Source organism: Gorilla gorilla, chromosome 1 (genome assembly GCF_029281585.2).
Source record: "Gorilla gorilla gorilla isolate KB3781 chromosome 1, NHGRI_mGorGor1-v2.1_pri, whole genome shotgun sequence".
Taxonomy (NCBI): Eukaryota; Metazoa; Chordata; class Mammalia; order Primates; family Hominidae; genus Gorilla; species Gorilla gorilla.
Genome location: NC_073224.2, coordinates 19941941 through 19950918, shown reverse-complemented (window position 1 = coordinate 19950918; position 8978 = coordinate 19941941).

The following is an 8978-nucleotide window of genomic DNA, read 5'->3' as shown; positions in this document are numbered from 1 at the left end:
TCACCATGTTGCCCAGGCTGGTCTTGAACTCCTGAGCTCAGGCAATCTGCCTGCCTCGGCCTCCCAAAGTGCTGGGATTACAGATATGAGCCACCACGCTCGGCCTGTTTTTTCAGTTTTTTAGAGACAAAGCCTTGATCTGTCACCCAGGCTGTAGTGCCCCAGCATGATCATAACTCAATATGGCCTCGAACTCTTGGGCTCAAGTGATTCTCTTGCCTCAGCCTCCAGAGTAGTTGGGACTAAAGGCATGTGCCACCACGCCCAGCTAATTTAAAAGATGTTTTGTAGGCCGGGTGCGGTGGCTCACGCCTGTAATCCCAGCACTTTGGGAGGCCAAGGCGGGCGGATCACGAGGTCAGGAGATCGAGATCATCCTTGCTAACACGGTGAAACCCTGTCTGTACTAAAAATACAAAAAATTAGCTGGGTGTGGTGGCGGGCGCCTGTAGTCCCAGCTACTCAGCAGGCTGAGGCAGGAGAATGGCATGAACCCGGGAGGCGGAGCTTGCAGTGAGCCGAGATCACGCCACTGCACTCCAGCCTGGGCGACAGCGAGACTCCTCAAAAAAAAAAAAAAAAAAAAAAATTTTGTAGGGACTGCATCTTGCCATATTGTTTAGGCTGGTCTTAAACTCCTGGGCTCAAGCTGTCCTCCTGCCTTGGCCTCCCAAAGTGCTGGGATTGTAGGTGTGAGCCACTGTGCCTAGCTGGCCTGTTTTTTTTTTTTTTAATTGCCAAAAAACTCTGATCCTAGCCTAGTAAATGATAATGTTTTGGTCCAAAAATCAGGTGTAAATGGCTCACTTTGTTATGTGACTTCGTGTTGTCTGTGAAGACACTGACAAATGAGGAACTTGCAAAATGTTTGGAATAGCGCCAGCAAAACTGGAATGAGTGGTTTGTTTCCCAGGTTTATTTTGAAAGGCAGTATTCATTAGGATATATATTTTGGCTCTAAGTAATTTTAAAAAGGTGTAGAAGATCTCAAACATGACAGAAAGCACTCGGAAAAATCTCAGGAGCTAGAAATGACCCATGAGAATGGCTTCTAGATTGGTTTAACTCCTCGTCTTCAGCATTGGAGACGAAGGGAGAGCTACTTCCCATGAGCCATCATGGCTCAGACAACTGAGCACTTGGCCTGACTGTTGACCACAGCCCCAGGGTAGTCCATTTTGGGATAGCATACAAATTCCAAGTGTAAATTACTAAGCTTGTTTTTATTTTCACTTAAAAAAATTTTTTTTTGAGATAAGATGGTCTTAATATGTTGCCCAGGCTGGACTTGAACTCCTGGGCTCAAGTGATCCTCTTGCCTCAGCCTCCTGAGTAGCTAGGACTACAGGCACAAACCACCATGTCTGGCTACATTTTAATTTACCTGTAAATATTTAAGAAACAGGTTTTTGACCACTTGGTGCTCTGGAAACACTTAGAGGTTTAGGGGCTAAAAGCACAAACCATACCTGTACTTTAAGGACTGAAGATCAAGTTTCTGGCCATGCTCTTATTTCCGTTTGATAAGGCTTCCCCTAGCAAGGTCAGCAGCAGAGAAAAGTGACAATGAAAAGAGCATCCAAAGGAAGACAGGGCCATGACCAAGATTCTCGCAGTAGCCATCCAGGGAAGGGATCAGGGTCTCAGCGTCCAGGGCAAACATGCACTTGCACTCTCTGCCTCCTTTATGCTATCATTTTCCCCTGGGTGGAGGTTGCTTTCCAGCCACATGCATCTGCATGGCTTGGTCCAGCATGCTCTGCGGGGCACGTTACATTAGCACAGTGGCTGGCCAGGGTTGCGTGAGGTAAAGAGGCTGGACAGGGATGCCTCCAGAATCTTAGTCTTAGGATGAGCTGAATTTGCCAGGACATGGCTGCAGAGCCCAATTCCTCTGCTGACAAAGTAGAAAAGCATCATTACAGTAACTGTGGAAACTCTTACCTCAATCATTTATTGCCTCATTTAGACCAATGGTGAAAGGAAGCATTTGCTTGTTATCAGCCTAAGGAGAAAAAAACCAAAGTTCCACTCCATAATACCACCTCTTACACCCTCCCAGCACTGCCCACCCCCTTCGCCCACCAGCTGGTGGCCTGGCTGCTCCCAACATTGCAATTGCACTGTTATCATGTGCTGGGTTTTCTCAGCTAGGATGACTGCTCCCCTTCTCCCCGATGGATGGCCTCAGGGTCCACCCAACTTTGCAATGGCAGGTCTGACAGGACCAGGCCCATGATGGAACTTCCGGCCACAGGGTCACTTGGCATCAGGTGTGAAAATCCCATGTTCCAAACCTATCTATCCTTCAGGCTCAGGCTCCAGTCCTCAGGAGGACTCAGACATCCCTTACTGAGCATCAATGACAAGTCAGAGATGGTGCCGGGGTGAGGAGATGCTCATCCCGAGTGTGTGTGATAACGTGGATGTACACAAAAAGGATCTGGTAGCACTGAAGCTGACTAAGCTTATCCGAGAGTATGGACAGCCTTTCTGAAGCAGAGCTCAGAGCTGAGTCTTGAAAGTCTGCTGGCTCACTGATTTATGCACTCAGGCCCTGGGCTGGGCCCCATTCTCTGGGGTGGGGGTGGGACCCATGCTGACTTTGCTGTCTGAGTGAGAATAGAACAGAGCTGCCATCCAGGCTGGGCTTGAGCTGGCCTAGGAGTGAAGCACAGTCTTTTCCCGCTCTGCCAGCTGATCCCAGGTGTGGGCCGAGGGAGGAGCGGCACGCGGGGTGGGATGTCACGAGCGTCCAGGTTTTGGCCACACAGCCTGCGGTGCTTGATCCTGTAGGTCCGCAGATGGCCTCAGGGCCCACCCAACTTTGCACGATGGCAGGTCTGACACAGCCTGGCCCATGGTGGGACTTCTGCAAGGATCGTGACTTCCTGAAGTCCTAGGCTCAGTACCCAGGCTCCAGCAAGTGCACCTCTCTCCACAATCCTGCTGTTGATCTCTTAAATGGGACTCCGATCATGCCACTGACCTCCTGCAGCGGCCCCTCACTCCCCATCACACACAGTCAGATTCCTTAAAATGACTTCAAAAGCCTTCACAACCTGACCTTGACACTCCTTCCATCCCGAACTATGTATTTTTCATTTCCTAAACCTGCCCAGTCTTCCGCCCTCTTGGCACATGCTGCTCCCTCTGACTTGGACCCCACCTGTGTCAGCAGCTCTGTTCTATTCTCACTCAGGGAGATCCAGCTTCTGCCGCTGCCAGAATGTGCAAACTGCTGCGACAGAGGCCAGCGCCGAGTCCCTGAGGAGGGACCATCACCTGAGGAGACCACGTGGGCTACGTCAGAACTTTGCTAGCCTGGAAGGTGACGGGAGGAAACACCTATTCCTGTCATAGGTTTTCTTTTCCTGCCCACAGGGCCTAGGCCAGCTCCAGTAGCCTAAGGGCATACAGAGCGTTTGCTTGTCACCTGGCAGGCGGTTCCACAGGACAACACTGCTTCCAACCAAGGGACCCATTTGGCAGCTAAGGAGGTGCAAGACCAGGCGCGTGTTCCAGGGCCCATGATCCTGAACTGCTGGTCTGGTGGAACGAGGGGGAGGCCCGGTGCAGGTGCAGCTGAGGCGCCATCCCAGAGGTGACACTTTGTGAGGAGGAGGTGGCATCTTCCAGAGTGCAGCTTATGCCTTAAATCACCCTAAACACAGCCATTACACTTAGAAGGTGCTGTGTCCCAGTGAAATGACTGTGACTCCCAAGGACCCACTTGGGGAACTTGAGATTTCTGTTCCCACAATTCTTGGTTCTGTGGACTTAGAGACCCTGCTTCCCAAAGAGGGGAGCAGGGGACACAGTATTCCCCTGAATCATTAGCTATGGCTGTTGTCTGGGCAAGAAGAGCCAGCACCTTGCAGGACTGACTGACCAGGACTCTCCAGAGGAAGCAAGGCTGCTGTCACACAGAGGGGCCAGGAGGAGCCTGTCTGCACCCTGGCCATCCACTCAGGCATCTCTGGACACTGACCTTACCCAATTTTGATAGTAAACAGACAAGTGCAACGATCCTGAAGTGAGAGGGGCCCCGTGGCCTAAGGCTCAGACCCCCCAGGGATGAGCATCTGGATCACACCAGCAGATAAGCTACCAAGGTCAGCAGAGACACTCACCAAGGGTGAGGGGAATCTGGAATGTCTCAGAGAGGAGGCAGATAGTGCAGTTGCAGCTCTGAGGCCAGTGACAGTGGCAGGGAATGTAGCTGGTTCCACTGAACTTCCTCTTTTTTTTCCTTTTTTTTTTTTTTTTTAGAGATTGAGTCTTGCTGTGTCACCCAGGCTGGAATACAGTGGTGTGGTGAGAGCTCACTGCAGCCTCTACCTCCTGGGCTCAAGCAATCCTCCCACCTCAACCTCCTGAGTAGCTGGGACCTACAGGCATGAGCCACCACCATGCCTGGCTAATTTTCTAATTTTTTAGTTGAGACAGGGTCTTGCTATGTTACCCACGCCAATCTCAAACTCCTGGCCTCCAGCAGTCCTCCCACCTTGGCCTCCCAAAATGCTGGGATTACAGGTGTGAGCCACTGTGCCCAGGTGTGAGCCACCACGCTCATCTCTCTCTTACAAGCATGTCTCGATGGAATTCTGGTAGAGCTTCTCCCCACACTATGTGAAACACAGACCTGGCACTGTGGTGGGTTGTGGTGGGCACTGTAATGTCCCACTAGATTCCCTTTCATGGGTGAAGGACTTATTCCCTCAGCTGCTGAGGGTGATTAGGGAAAACAGGCCTCAGCTGTCAGCCCTCTGCAGGGACTGCCTCATCCCCTTGCCAGGGGAACCCACAGTCGATGAAAGATCCATGGGAGGGTGTTAAAGCCCAGTCCTCTCATCCCAAGTCAGGACAACTCCAGAGTTGAGTTAGCTGAGGCCTTTATTGGTTCTGCGCAGCTCCATATCTCCCTCCATCCAATCCTGCTTCCTTCCCTGGGCCTCCATGAATTTTGATCCCAAGAGCTCGCCCTAAGAAACATTTGCTGTCTAATCTCTGCATCTGCCTCCTACTCAGCTGAGCCCATTCAGTAATCCCATAGGTCACTGGTGTTAGGGGCTGTCGGGGGCCATGTGAGACAGCTGCTCTTGAGGATCATGAGGTGAGAAAGCAGCAAAGGACAGAGTTCAGGTCAGGCATGTCTGGCCTTGGTCTGTGTAGCTGAAGGGGCAGGTGAGTCTCCTTGATGCTCATGGGTTCATTGGGATGTTTTCCGCAGATCTCTACGCGGAACCCATGATCTACTCTGCACTCATGGATCGACCTTAACCACATGGTAACTGTTAGGTATCTCCAGCCCTATTCCCTCTTGTAAAAATGAATTTTATGACCTTCCTGCTGTTTGTGGTCGGGCCTTCTGTTTTATTTTTTATTTTATTTTATTTTATTTTTTATTTTTATATTTTTTGAGAGGGAGTTTCACTCTTGTTGCCCAGGCTGGAGTGCAATGGCATGATTTCGGCTCACTGCAACATCCGCCTCTCAGGTTCAAGCAATTCTCCTGCCTCAGCTCCCAAGTAGCTGGGATTACAGGCATGCGCCACCACACCCGGCTAATTTTTGTATTGTTTTAGTAGAGATGGGGTTTCACCATGTTGGCCAGGCTGGTCTCGAACTCCTGACCTCAGGTGATCTACCCGCCTCAGGTGATCACCCTGCATGGCTATTTTTTTTAAATTTTTAACACAGGGTCTTGCTCTGTCACGCAGGCTGGAGTGCAGTGGCACAATCATGGCTCACTGCAGCCTTGACCTCCAGGGCTCCAGCGATCCTCCCTCCTCAGCCTCCTGAGTAGCTGGGACTACAGGTACACCACCACGGCTGGCTAATTTTTGTATTTTTGGTAGAGATGGAGTTTCACCATGTTGCCCAGGCTGGTCTCAAACTCCTGGCCTCAAGTGATCTGCCTGCCTTGGCCTCCCAAAGTTCTGGGATTACAGGTGTGAGCCACAGCACCCAGCCTAGTTTAGAGTCATATGTAATCACCCTGAGATTTCCTGGGCACGCGAAGCAGAACCACATTGACCCTGCTACTTAGTAACGCCCAGCCCCACTGGAGGAAGAGACCGTGTGGCCTCCCCTCCTGTAGCCTCTGCCTTGTCTGCTGGGCAGTCAGGGCCAGTTGGGAAAAAGGCAGACCTGACCGCGGAGCAGGAATTACGGACCACACCTCGTCTTTCTGTTGTTGGCAGTGTCAAAAGAATTTATTTCAAATCTGCTTAAGACTGGTAAAACTCAGGTTTTCCAAAAGGTAATACAGAAAGTTCAACCAACCCCCAAAGACCAGAAAACACAGTGTTTGCAATTCAAAAAATACAAACGCTTGTGGATACCAATACAAAAATTAGAAAAAAGTTGCTTTCCTTACCACTCCCCCCTACCCCCCGTGTTTTCAGTGGAACATCCACAGCAACAGGACCAAGAGCTGCCACCAAATACCAACAACGAGTGACTGAAAGTGGGTGCGATGGGGGAAGGGGAGGGAGGAGGAGAAATGGGGATAAAGAAAGGCAAGAAAATGGGAGTTCTGTCGACGGTCAAAACAAGGACACGAAGCTTTTTGTTTCTTGTTAAATCCCTTTGCCAACGTTAAACAAACACCTCTCATGCTTAATACAACAGCTTAGTGCCAACGCAGCAATCCTACATCATGCATTGAACGTTTTCTGCTTTGCCCGCTCCCCACTTCCTCTGGGTGCCGAGAAAGCCTGGGGCTCTGGGTGTCTGGTTTCCAGGGCTAGGAGGAGTTGGAGAGGCTTCCCGGGCTGGGTCTCACCCAGTAAGCACCTGACACGTTCCTGCTACTGCAGTTGCAAGCAGTCACCTTCCCGAACCTGAAGCCTGGTTTTGGCCTCTCCTCAGAGCCTTACCCGAGGGCCTGGCCTGGTCTGCAGTGCCCGCATCACCGGCCCACAGGTCCCTAGGCCTTCCCCAGGACTGCGCTCCTTGAGAGAAGAGCGATGGATCCGGACGAGACTTCCCTAGAGGTCTCAACTCCCAGCTCCTGACTGATGTCAACGTCAATCATTGAAAAAGCCAGGGCCTCCCCCAACCTGCATAGCTCGTGCTGGTGAAGCCCCAGCAGTCCCAGCAGTTATCAGTCATCTGAAAGTGACATGATGACCCACTAGCCCAACCAGCCTTCAAAACTTCGGCTCAGTTGCATCTCTTCGTGCTATCCACACTGGATTTCAAACCCATTCACACTGCAGAGACCCCTCGAAACAAAGGAGGCAAGCTGTGAGATGAGAGACCCCTTAGATACCAGAATTTAGGTAACAAAGAAGGCAGAGGCCTGGGTTAGTGTCCTTCCTTGGTTTAAAGGGGCTTCTGCTCACAGAGGCCTTGAGGCCTCACAGTGAGACTGCTGACAGGTAGCCTGTTCACAGCACTCACACAGAGCGCCGTTCAAACAGGCCTCACCGGGAATGGAAACATATGGGGTGTTACTTTCTATGGTCATAGGAAACTGTCTTAAAGGTCTATTTTACCCGCTGGAGGCCAGGCAGCTCCTTGCCCTGGTCACAAGGAGGCTTGGATGGAAGACACTGGTCAGAGAACACTGGAAACCCCCCCACAGGTTTGAGTCACTGAATGGGAATCATTAGCTTAGATGCCAGAGATGAAAGACTGCACTTTTTTTCTTTAAAAATGTTATTGTATAATCCTCACAATACATCAGAGGAGGTAGGTTAATATGACTAGTCCCATTTCAGGTGGGGATACTGAGGCACAGAAAGGATAAGAGATTGGCCCCCACTCATACCATGAATCACTATTAAAGCCAGGTTAAAAGAGGGAAGTAACCGAGGGCTGAACTTGGTGTCTGATCAATACATCCTGCCCGAAACCTGCCCTCATATTTTTACAGCCTAGATATTAGGTTAAAGCTGCAGGATCCTTTGATCTTCTGGGAGGAACTGCCAAAGAATGTGGTCAGCAAACACAGCTACCGGCTCACTTGCAAAAGAAAAGTCCTGAAATTTTCCAGCATCACCATCTTGAATATTTGCCAATAAGATTTGTTAGATTTTTTTAAAAACCAATTGAGGGCCACAAACCCACTAAGAAGTTCCTATTGCTTCCAGTAAAATGTGGCCAAGGAAAACAAAGGTAACGAGTTTTGCAGGGGGCATCTTCAGTGAGTGAAAATTCGAGACCCAACAGGTTGGCATCTGTTGGAGGTGGCTCACCCCATTTTCCCCTACCTGCCCCATGGAGACACATGGAAAATCCTGGGCTTGGGTATCAAGATAAAGGCTGGCAGCTTTGTCACATACAGGCTTTCTATGGAACAAAGCAGCCGGAGCGCCGCAGTCCCTCTACAGATCCATGCATGACAAACCACTGGCATAACCTGGTGGTTCTCAACTTGTGGAGGCCCCCAGGAGATATCTAGCAATGTCGACAGATACTTTTGGTTGTCACACCTAACTTGGGGGTTGCTACTGGCAGATGATGGGTAGAGACCAGGGATGTTGCTAAACATCCTACGGCATACAGAACCTACCGCAAAATGTCAGTAGAGGTTGAGAAACCCTGGCGCCACCCCACGGGCTGTGCAGCAGTGTTCTTTAGCATTCACATGTTGACTCCCCCTAAGGACTGACCCTCCCTCACTACCTCAAAGCCAGCAGGTGGCCATGGGACCAGCAGCAGCCTCCTTGACACTGAACCACCTGCCCACTGGTGCTGAAATGCGCCTTCCCAGGGGGACCAAGCCTTTTGCTTGCAATGAGAATTAAGGCTTAAATGCAAATATCCCTGGAAGAAATACACAAAGATCCTGCATTCTGATCCTTTCCTGAGAGTGCTGTGGTGGGGTGGAGGGCAGGGGCACCAAGAGGGAGAGAAAGGGCGCAAAGAGGAGGGTGGGCCTGCCCCCAGCTCTCTTGGTGAGCTCCACAGAGCCTGCCCAGGCTCAATCCGGAAAGCACCACCCTCCTCAAACTTGGTGGGCCATA